Here is a 12,433-nt window from a genome sequence, read left to right as displayed (position 1 = left end):
TTTGGCTAACGAGTTCAGATTTATAATAAAAGAGGCCAAAGAAATCTTTGCGCATTATAGGGTGGACGTTGGCCATCCTCCCGTAGAAGCTATCCTCTTTGATCAAGAAGAAATAATGCGTCTTCAATCTCTAGACTATGTTGTTTTCAATGAAAACCTTAGAAAAAAGGTCCCTACCAATGTTCTAGTTGATAGAATTTCTGAACTTAATGATGATTTGGCTATTCGAAATAATGAGCTAGGATATTCTCTCAAGTATAGGCTCACAAAGTTCTGTCAAAAGAATGCTTATAATGATGAATTGGTTGTGCAATACGAAGGGCCGAAGGAGGAACCTATACCTCCCAAAATTGATCTTGGGGACTTTTGTCACATTAAATTTTGCCCTTTTGATTACTTTTGCTTGCCTCAAAGAAAACTTGCTGCCAAACGTAGAGTATGATATGAGTTTCACCGATCTATCCTATTACTATGGCACTACCTAGATTTATCCTTGCTTTTATGCCTAGCTAGGGGCGTTAAACGATAGCGCTTGTTGGGAGGCAACCCAATTTTATTTTTAGTTTTTTGCTTTTTGCTTCTGATTAGGAATAAATATTTGTTCTAGCCTCTGGTTAGATGTGTTTTTATGTTTTAATTAGTGTTTGTGCCAAGTTAAACCTATAGGATCTTCTTGGATGATAGTTATTTGATCTTGCTGTAATTTCCAGAAACTTTCTATTCACGAAAACAATTGTTAAAAATCACCAGAACGTGATAAAATAGTGAATCCAATTGCTGCTGATCAATAAACAAATTGTCTAGGTCGTCCTATTTTGGCTAATTTTTTGGAGTTCCAGAAGTTTGCGTTAGTTACAGATTACTACAGACTGTTCAGTTTTTGACAGATTCTGTTTTTCGTGTGTTGTTTGGTTATTTTGATGAATCTATGGCTAGTAAAATAGTTTATAAACCATAGAGAAGTTGGAATACAGTAGGTTTAACACCAATATAAATAAATAATGAGTTCATTACAGTACCTTGAAGTGGGTTTTTGTTTTCTTTCGCTAATGGAGCTCACGAGATTTTCTGTTGAGAAGTTTTCAAGTTTTGGGTGAAAGATTTTGATGGATTATGGAACAATGAGTGGCAAGAGCCTAATCTTGGGGATGCCCATGGCACCCCCAAGATAATCTAAGGACACCAAAAATCCAAAGCTTGGGGATGCCCCGGAAGGCATCCCCTCTTTCGTCTACTTCCATCGGTAACTTTACTTGGAGCTATATTTTTATTCACCACATGATATGTGTTTTGCTTGGAGCGTCTTGTATGATTTGAGTCTTTGCTTTTTAGTTTACCACAATCATCCTTGCTGTACACACCTTTTGATAGAGTCACACATGATTTGGAATTTGTTAGAATACTCTATGTGCTTCGCTTATATCTTTTGAGTTATATAGTTTTGCTCTAGTACTTCACTTATATCTTTTAGAGCATGGTGGTGGATTTGTTTTATAGAAACTATTGATCTCTCATGCTTCACTTAGATTATTTTGAGAGTCTTAAATAGCATGGTAATTTGCTTAAATAATCCTAATATGCTTGGTATTCAAGATTAGTAAAAACTTTCTTATGAGTGTGTTGAATACTAAGAAAAGTTTGATGCTTGATAATTGTTTTGAGATATGAAGATGGTGATATTAGAGTCATGCTAGTTGAGTAGTTGTGAATTTGAGAAATACTTGTGCTAAAGTTTGTGATTCCCGTAGCATGCACGTATGGTGAACCGTTATGTGATGAAGTCGGAGCATGATTTATTTATTGATTGTCTTCCTTATGAGTGGCGGTCGGGGACGAGCGATGGTCTTTTCCTACCAATCTATCCCCCTAGGAGCATGTGTGTAATACTTTGCTTTGATAACTTGTAGATTTTTGCAATAAGTATATGAGTTCTTTATGACTAATGTTGAGTCCATGGATTATACGCACCCTTCTTCCTTCCACCATTGCTAGCCTCTCTAATACCGCGCACTTTTCGCCGGTATCATATACCCACCATAAACCTTCCTCAAAACAGCCACCATACCTACCTATCATGGCATTTCCATAGCCATTCCGAGATATATTTCCATGCAACTTTCCACCGTCCGTTTATTATGACACGCTCCATCATTGTCATATTGCTTTGCATGATCATGTAGTTGACATCGTATTTGTGGCAAAGCCACCGTTCATAATTCTTTCATACATGTCACTCTTGATTCATTGCATATCCCGGTACACGGCCGGAGGCATTCATATAGAGTCATATTTTGTTCTAAGTATCGAGTTGTAATTGTTGAGTTGTAAGAAAATAAAAGTGTGATGATCTTCATTTTTAGAGCATTGTCCCAAGTGAGGAAAGGATGATGGAGACTATGATTCCCCCACAAGTCGGGATGAGACTCCGGACGAAAAAAAAGGAAAAGAGGCCATAAAAAAGAGAAAAGGCCCAAATAAAAAAATGAGAGAAAAAGAGAGAAGGGACAATGTTACTATCCTTTTACCACACTTGTGCTTCAAAGTAGCACCATGATCTTCATGATAGAGAGTCTCTCGTTTTGTCACTTTCATATACTAGTGGGAAATTTTCATTATAGAACTTGGCTTGTATATTCCAATGATGGGCTTCCTCAAAATGCCCTAGGTCTTCATGAGCAAGCGAGTTGGATGCACACCCACTTAGTTTCCTTTGTTGAGCTTTCATATACTTATAGCTCTAGTGCATCCGTTGCATGGCAATCCCTACTCACTCACATTGATATCTATTGATGGGCATCTCCATAGCCCGTTGATACGCCTAGTTGATGTGAGACTATCTTCTCCCTTTTTGTCTTCTCCACAACCACCATTCTATTCCACATGTAGTGCTATGTCCATGGCTCACGCTCATGTATTGCGTGAAGATTGAAAAAGTTTGAGAACGTCAAAAGTATGAAACAATTGCTTGGCTTGTCATCGGGGTTGTGCATTATTTAAATACTTTGTGTGGTGAAGATAGAGCATAGCCAGACTATACGATTTTGTAGGGATAACTTTCTTTGGCCATGTTATTTTGAGAAGACATGATTGCTTTGTTAGTATGCTTGAAGTATTATTATTTTTATGTCAATATTAAACTTTTATCTTGAATCTTTCGGATCTGAATATTCATACCACAATTAAGAAGAATTACATTGAAATTATGCCAAGTAGCACTCCGCATCAAAAATTCTATTTTTATCATTTACCTACTCGAGGACGAGCAGGAATTAAGCTTGGGGATGATTGATACGTCTCCAACGTATCTATAATTTTTGATTGCTCCATGCTATATTATCTACTGTTTTGGACATTATTGGGCTTTATTATTCACTTTTATATTATTTTTGGGACTAACCTATTAACCGGAGGACCAGCCCAGAATTGCTGTTTTTTTACGTATTTCAGAGTTTCGCAGAAAAGGAATATCAAACGGAGTCCAAACGGAATGAAACCTTCGGGAACGTGATTTTTAGGAAGAATATGATCCATGAGACTTGGACCCTACGTCAAGAAACAAAGGAGGAGGCCACGAGGTAGGGGGGGCGCCTACCCCCCAGGGCGCGCCCTCCACCCTCGTGGGCCCCCTGTTGCTCCACCGACGTACTCCTTCCTCCTATATATACCTACGTACCCCCAAATGATCAGATACGGAGCCAAAAACCTAATTCCACCGCCGCAACCTTTTGTACCCACGAGATCCCATCTTGGGGCCTGTTCTGGAGCTCTGCCGGAGGGGGCATCCATCCGGAGGGCTTCTACATCAACACCATGGCCTCTCCGATGAAGTGTGAGTAGTTTACTTCAGACCTTCGGGTCCATAGTTAGTAGCTAGATGGCTTCTTCTCTCTTTTTGGATCTCAATACAATGTTCTCCCCCTCTCTCGTGGAGATCTATTCGATGTAATCTTCTTTTGCAGTGTGTTTGTTGAGACCGATGAATTGTGGGTTTATGATCAAGTTTATCTATGAACAATATTTGAATCTTCTCTGAATTCTTTTATGTATGATTGGTTATCTTTGCAAGTCTCTTCGAATTATCAGTTTGGTTTGGCCTACTAGATTGATCTTTCTTGCAATGGGAGAAGTGCTTAGCTTTGGGTTCAATCTTGTGGTGTCCTTTCCCAGTGACAGTAGGGGCAGCAAGGCACGTATTGTATTGTTGCCATCGAGCATAACAAGATGGTTTTTTTTATCATATTGCATGAATTTATCCCTCTACATCATGTCATCTTGCTTAAGGCGTTACTCTGTTTTCATGAACTTGATACTCTAGATGCATGCTGGATAGCGGTCGATGAGTGGAGTAATAGTAGTAGATGCAGGCAGGAGTCGGTCTACTTGTCTCGGACGTGATGCCTATATACATGATCATACCTAGATATTCTCATAACTATGCTCAATTCTGTCAATTGCTCAACAGTAATTCGTTCACCCACCGTAAAATACTTATGCTCTCGAGAGAAGCCACTAGTGAAACCTATGGCCCCCGGGTCTATCTTCATCATATTAATCTTCCAACACTTAGTTATTTCCTTTGCTTTTATTTTACTTTGCATCTTTATCACAAAAATACCAAAAATATTATCCTATCATATCTATTAGATCTCACTCTCGTAAGTGACCGTGAAGGGATTGACAACCCCTTGTCGCGTTGGTTGCGAGGATTTATTTGTTTTGTGTAGGTACGAGGGACTCGCGCGTAGCCTCCTACTGGATTGATACCTTGGTTCTCAAAAACTGAGGGAAATACTTACGCTACTTTGTTGCATCGCCCTTTCCTCTTCAAGGGAAAACCAACGCAGTGCTCAAGAGGTAGCACGCGCCGACGCCGCGACACGGTTGGCTGCTTTAAACGACAGTTCGTGGTGTTTTCTCGAGGTCACCGTCGGTGCCTTCGATGAAGACTACGAGGTGTTTTCTTAGCGTTCACGTGCTTACCTCATCTCGAGAGCCAGCAGGTTGGTGCCCGGAGCGGCTCAGGCAACTCACCACTACAACGAGGGCACCCACGATTCAGAGGCCTCGCCCTCTTCCATGTCCAAGGAGCCAATCGTCATCGATATCTCCGACAATGAGGACTAGCTTGTCTTATTAGCTCACTATAAGGACCCATGTTCAGTTTGCTAGCTACTGCCTTTCTTTTACAAATTCTAGTGAATTGTGCTATCTACTTTCACCATGCAATCTTCTGCTATAGTGTATATGTTCTATATGTCGTGCAATGTGGTGTTCAATTAACTGCTTGCTTCAATTCTACAAATGTGATGTTCAATTCTTCAGGGTGCAATATTTCCAAGTTGCTAAGCATGCTTGGTTTGGTTAACTGTCTGATCATCTATTAGGAGTATGTTATATTGTTCAATTGGTGTTTAGTTAACTGCTTGGTTCATTTGTTGTGGCTTGGTTCACTTGTTGTGGTGTTTAGTTAACTGCTTGGTTCAATTCTGCAATGCGATGTTCAATTGTTGTGGTTGCACTTTGTTATTGTATACCATGTGAGGAATAAATCAAATTTGGCTATACTAAATACATGAGAAACAAATATAATTGCTATATTTCCAAGTTGTTAAGCATGCTTGGTTTGGTTAACTGTCTGATCTTCTATTAGGAGTATGTTATATTGTGCAATGTGGTGCTCAGTTAACATTTGGTTCATTTGTTGTGGTGTTTAGTTAACTGCTTGGTTCAATTCTGCAATGCGATGTTCAATTATTGTGGCTGCATTCTCTTATTGTATACCATGTGAGGAATAAATCGAATTTGGTTGTACTAAATACATGAGAAACAAATACAATTGCTATATTTCCAAGTTGATAAGCATGCTTGGTTTGGTTAAATGTCTGATCTTCTATTAGGAGTATGTTATATTGTGCAATATGGTGCTCAGTTAACGTTTGGTTCATTTGTTGTGGTGTTTAGTTAACTGCTTGGTTAATTTCTGCAATGCGATGTTCAATTGTTGTGGCTGCATTCTGTTATTGTATACCATGTGAGGAATAAATCGAATTTGGTTGCACTTAATACATGAGAAACATATACAAGTGCTATATTTCCTAGTTCCTAATCATGCTTGGTTTGGATAAATGGGTTTTCCATGTGGCTTGAATTAATCTGATGAATCTGCAATGTGCTTATTTATCATCAACATATTTTACTGATAGCATGCGAACCCTTACTTAACCTGATGACTAACTACCTTATATGTGTTGCAGGGAAACATTGGGAAGCACTGAGGTTTACAAGATGGTACTAACTATTATACCTTGCCTTTTTGTATTCCTTTGCCCCATTTCCAATATAGAGAAGATATTTATGCACATCCTTGTTTTCAGGCTTCACTGATGATTACCTCTCAAACCACATCTGTGGTCAGGAGGCGAGGAAAGTTTTCATACAACACCCACGGTTCAATATTGAAGTGTTCCTGAAGAGGTCGAAGGATGGATGGTCAATCGTTCACAGGCACTGGCCTAAATTTGCAAAGACCTTCAACATGAATGAAGGCTCAATATTCGCCTTCCGCTTCAGCAGTTTTCCAGATGAGATGCATCTCTCTATGTACCGTCTATGATGCTAATTTTGAAAGGTTCTAGATGTTGCATGTGAAACTTGCTGCTGGTGCAGTTGTGTAATGGGGTAGCTGAGTGCTGAAGCTATATCATGTTGTACTCCGATGTATTTGAATTATGAAATCTTGCTTCCTTAATATTGAAATGGAATATATTATGTACTTAATATGAATGTCAATTTGATTAGTAAATGGATTATTAATAATAGGCCAATTAGCCCACTGATTGGCCAATTAGCTTGCTAATTGGGTTTTCCTATTGCAAACGGTTAATGAGAAAACACCGTGGGCGATGACCTAAGGCAACGCACACAGTTTCTAGGAATAAACCGTGTTGGATCAATGAACAATCACACACGACATTCTCTTCAAAACTGTTTGCGTTACGCCACCTTGCGCAAACATTTTCCTTGTAGTGACTGTGTGGGATGTATATACGAACGGAAACGTTTAGTGGTGACTCACTGTGTGGGATGTACTTACGACCAGAAATGATTTTGCCCGTATAATTTTTTTAGCACTAATGTACGTATTTCTGTATTTGAGTGCTCGCCGGTCGCACACGACCTCATTTTGCCGAGCGTGTGTGCCAGGAGGGCATATCCCCAACGGTTTCTGGCTCATGTGGGAAGGACCCCCCCCCCCTATCGCCCACACTCACTTGGCGACGGTTCCAAATGCCGTCGAGGAAAGGGGTAAAAAATCATTTGTTTAGGACCGACACGTACCAGTGATCCAATTATGTTTTGACGTTTGATAGAACATAAGGTATTCCTCCGGTATCCGGGAGTTGCATAATATCATGGTCGAAGGAATATGTATTTGACATGGAGAAAGCAATAGCAATAAAACTGAACGATCATTATGCTAAGCTAACAGATGGGTCTTGTCCCTCACATCATTCTCCTAATGATGTGATCCCGTTATCAAATGACAACACATGTCTATGGTTAGGAAACCTTAACCATCTTTGATCAACGAGCTAGTCTAGTAGAGGCATACTAGGGACACGGTGTTTGTTTATGTATTCACACATGTATTTAAGTTTCCGATCAATAAAATTCTAGCATGAATAATAAACCTTTATCATGAATAAGGAAATATAAAATAACAACTTTATTATTGCCTCTTGGGCATATTTCCTTTAGTCTCCCACTTGCACTAGAGTCAATAATCTAGATTACATTGTAATGAATCTAACACCCATGGAGTCTTGGTGTTGATCATGTTTTGCTCACGGAAGAGTCTTAGTCAATGGGTCTGCTGCATTCAGATCCGTATGTATCTTGCAAATTTCTATGTCTCCATCCTTGACTTGTTCACGAATGGAGTTGAAGCGTCTCTTGATGTGTTTGGTTCTCTTATGAAATCTGGATTCCTTTGCCAAGGCAATTGCTCTAGTATTGTCACAAAATATTTTCATTAGACCCAATGCACTAGGTATTACACCCAGATCGGATATGAACTCCTTCATCCAAACTCCTTCATTTGCTGCTTCTGAAGCAGCTATGTACTCCAGTTCACACAAAGATCCCGCCACGACGCTCTGCTTGGAACTGTACCAACTGACAGCTCCACCATTCAATATAGATACGTATCTGGTTTGTGACTTAGAGTCATCCGGATCAGTGTCGAAGCGAGCATCAACGTAACCATTTACGACGAGCTCTTTGTCACCTCCATAAACGAGAAACATATCCTTGGTCCTTTTTAGGTACTTCAGGATGTTCTTGACCACTGTCCAGTGATCCACTCCTGGATTACTTTGGTACCTCCCTGCCAAACTTATGGCAACGCACACATCAGGTCTGGTACACAGCATAGCATACATGATAGGACCTATGGCTGAGGCATATAGGGAATGACTTTCATTTTCTCTCTATCTTCTGCATTGGTCGGGCTTTGAGTCTGACTCAACTTCACACCTTGTAACACAGGCAAGAACCCTTTCTTTGACTGGTCCATTTTGAACTTCTTCAAAACTTTGTCAAGGTATGTGCTTTGTGAAAGTCCTATTAAGCGTCTCGGTCTATCTCTATAGATCTTGATGCCCAGTATATAAGCAGCTTCACCGAGGTCTTTCATTGAAAACTCTTATTCAAGTATCCTTTTATACTATCAAGAAATTCTATATCATTTCCAATCAACAATATGTCATCCACATATAATACAGAAATGCTACAGAGCTCCCACTCACTTTCTTGTAAATACAAGCTTCACCAGAAGTCTGTAAAAAAACATATGCTTTGATCACCTCATCAAAGTGTATATTCCAACTCCGAGATGCTTGCACTAGTCCATAGATGGATCGCTGGAGCTTGCACACTTTGTTAGCACCTTTAGGATCGACAAAACCTTCTGGTTGCATCATATATAACTCTTCTTTAAGAAATCCAGTAAGGAATGCAACTTTGATGTCCATTTGCCAGATTTCATAATCATAAAATGTGGCAATTGCTAACACGATTCGGACGGACTTAAGCATCGCTACGTGTGAGAAAGTCTCATCGTAGTCAACCCCTTGAACTTGCCAAAAACCTTTTGCGACAAGTCGAGCTTTGTAGACAGTAACATTACCATCAGCGTCAGTCTTCTTCTTGAAGATCCATTTATTCTCTATGGCTTGCCAATCATCACGCAAGTCCACCAAAGTCCACACTTTGTTCTCATACATGGATCCGATCTCAGATTTCATGGCCTCAAGCCATCTGTCAGAATCTGGGCTCATCATAGCTACTTCAGAGTTCGTAGGTTCGCCTTGGTCTAGTAACATGACTTCCAGGACAGGATTACCATACCACTCTGGTGTGGATCGTGCTCTCGTCGACCTATGAGGTTCTGTAGTACCTTGATCTGAAGTTTCAAGATCATTATCATTAGCTTACTCTCTAGTTGGTGTAGGCATCACGGGAACGGTTTTCTGTGATGTGCTACTTTCCAATTCGAGAGAAGGTATAATTACCTCATCAAGTTCTACTTTCCTCCCACTCACTTCTTTTGAGAGAAACTCCTTCTCTAGAAAGGATCCATTCTTAGCAACAAAGATTTTGCCTTCGGATCTGTGGTAGAAGGTGTAACCAATTTTTTCCTTAGGTATCCTATGAAGACACAGTTCTCCGATTCAGGTTCGAGCTTATCAGGCTGAAGCCTTTTGACATAAGCGTCGCATCCCCAAACGTTAAGAAACGACAGCTTAGGTTTCTTGCCAAACCATAATTCATATGATGTCGTCTCAACAGATTTAGATGGTGCCCTATTTAACGTGAATGCAGTTGTCTCTAATGTATAACCCCAAAATGATAGTGGTAAATCGGTAAGAGACATCATAGAATGCACCATACCTAATAAGGTTACGACGATCAGACACACCATTACGCTATGGTGTTCCAGGTGGCGTGAGTTGTGAAACTATTCCACATTGTTTTAATTGAAGGACAAACTCGTAACTCAAATATTCGCCTCCGCGATCAGATCGTAGAAACTTTATTTTCTTGTTACGATGATTCTCCACTTCACTCTGAAATTCTTTGAACTTTTCAAATATTTCACACTTGTGTTTCATTAAGTAGATATACCCATATCTGCTCAAATCATCTGTGAAGGTCAGAAAATAACGATATCAGTTGCGTGCTTCAATACTCATCGGACCGCATACATCGGTATGTATTATTTCCAATAAGTCATTAGCTCGCTCCATTGTTCCGGAGAACGGAGTTTTGGTCATCTTTCCCATGAGGCATGGTTCGCAAGTAACAAATGATTCATAATCAAGTGATTCCAAAAGCCCATCTGCATGGAGTTTCTTCATGCTTTTACACCAATATGAGCTAAACGGTAGTGGCACAAATATGTTGCATCTTTTGGCATCAATATTATGAATATGTGTATCACTACAATCGAGATTCAACAAGAATAGACTACTCTTAAAGGGTGCATGACCATAAAAGATATTATTCATATAAATAGAACAACCATTATTCTCTGACTTAAATGAATAACCGGCTCGCAATAAACAAGATCCAGTTATAATGTTCATGCTCAACGCAAGCACCAAATAACAATTATTTAGGTCTAAAACTACCCCCGAAGGTAGATGTAGAGGTAGCGTGCCGACGGCGATCACATCGACCTTGGAACCATTCCCGACGCACATCGTCACCTCATCGTTAGCTAATCTTCGTTTATTCTGCAGCTCCTGTTTCGAGTTACAAATATGAGCAACCGAACCAGTATCAAATACCCAGGCTGCTACGAGCATTAGTAAGGTACACATCAATAACATGTATACCAAATATACCTTTGTTCACTTTGCCATCCTTCTTATCCGCCAAATACTTGGGGCAGTTCCGCTTCCAGTGACCAATCCCTTTGCAGTAGAAGCACTCAGTTTCAGGATTGGGTCCAGCTTTGGGCTTCTTCCCGGGAGTGGAAACTTGCTTGCCATTCTTCTTGAAGTTCCCTTTCTTTCTCTTGCTCTTTTTCTTGAAACTAGTGGTCTTGTTAACCATCAACACTTGATGCTCCTTCTTGATTTCTACCTCTACGACCTTAAGCATTGCGAAGAGCTCAGGAATTGTTTTGTTCATCCCTTGCATATTATAGTTCATCACGAAGCCTTTATAGCTAGGTGGCAGTGATTGAAGAACTCTGTCAATAACACAATCAACTAGAAGATTAACTCCCAGCTGAGTTAAGTGATTATAATACCCATACATTTTGAGTATGTGTTCACTGAGAGAACTGTTCTCCTCCATCTTGCAGCTATAGAACTTGTTGGAGACTTCATATCTCTCAACCCGGGCATTTGCTTGAAATATTAACTTCAACTATTGGAACATCTCATATGCTCCATGACGTTCAAAACGTCTTTGAAGTCCCGGTTCTAAGCCGTAAAGCATGACACACTGAACTATAGAGTAGTCATCAGATCGAGCCTGCCAGGCGCTCAAAACGTCTGCTTCAGCTCCTGCAGCAGGTCCGTCACCTAGCGGTGCATCAAGGACATAATTCTTTTGTGCATCAATGAGGATAATTCTCAAGTTACGGACCCAGTCCGTGTAGTTTCTACCATCATCTTTCAACTTAGCTTTCTCTAGGAACGCATTAAAATTCAGGGGAACGGTAGCACGGGCCATTGATCTACAACATAGATATGCAAATACTATCAGGACTAAGTTCATGATAACTTAAGTTCAATTAATCAAATTACTAATGAACTCCCACTTAAATAAACATCCCTCAAGTTATCTAAGTGATACATGATCCAAATCAACTAACCAATGTCCTATCATCACGTGAGATGGGGTAGTCATCAATGGTGAACATCTCTATGTTGATCATATCTACTATATGACTCATGTTCGACCTTTCGGTCTCCAATGCTTGTCAAGTTTGACCCAAGTATTCTGCATGTGCAAAACTGTCTTACACCAGTTGTATGTGAACGTAGAGTCTATCACACCCGATCATCACGAGGTGCTTCGAAACGACGAACCGTGGCAACGGTGCATACTCGGTGAGAATACTTTTACCTTGAAACTTAGTGAACGGATCATCTTATAATGCTACCGCCGTACTAAGCAAAATAAGATGCATAAAAGATAAACATCACATGCAATCAAAATATGTGACATGATATGGCCATCATCATCTCGTGCTTTTGATCTACATCTCCAAAGCATCGTCATGATCTCCATCGTCACCGGCTCGACACCTTGATCTCCATCGTTGCGTCGTGGTCATCTCGCCAACTATTGCTTCTACAACTATTGCTAATGCATAGCGATAAAGTAAAGCAATTACATGGAATTTGCATTTCATACA

The sequence above is a fragment of the Triticum aestivum genome, chromosome 1D (assembly GCF_018294505.1).
Source record: "Triticum aestivum cultivar Chinese Spring chromosome 1D, IWGSC CS RefSeq v2.1, whole genome shotgun sequence".
Lineage (NCBI taxonomy): Eukaryota > Viridiplantae > Streptophyta > Magnoliopsida > Poales > Poaceae > Triticum > Triticum aestivum.
This window is presented reverse-complemented; position numbering follows the sequence as displayed.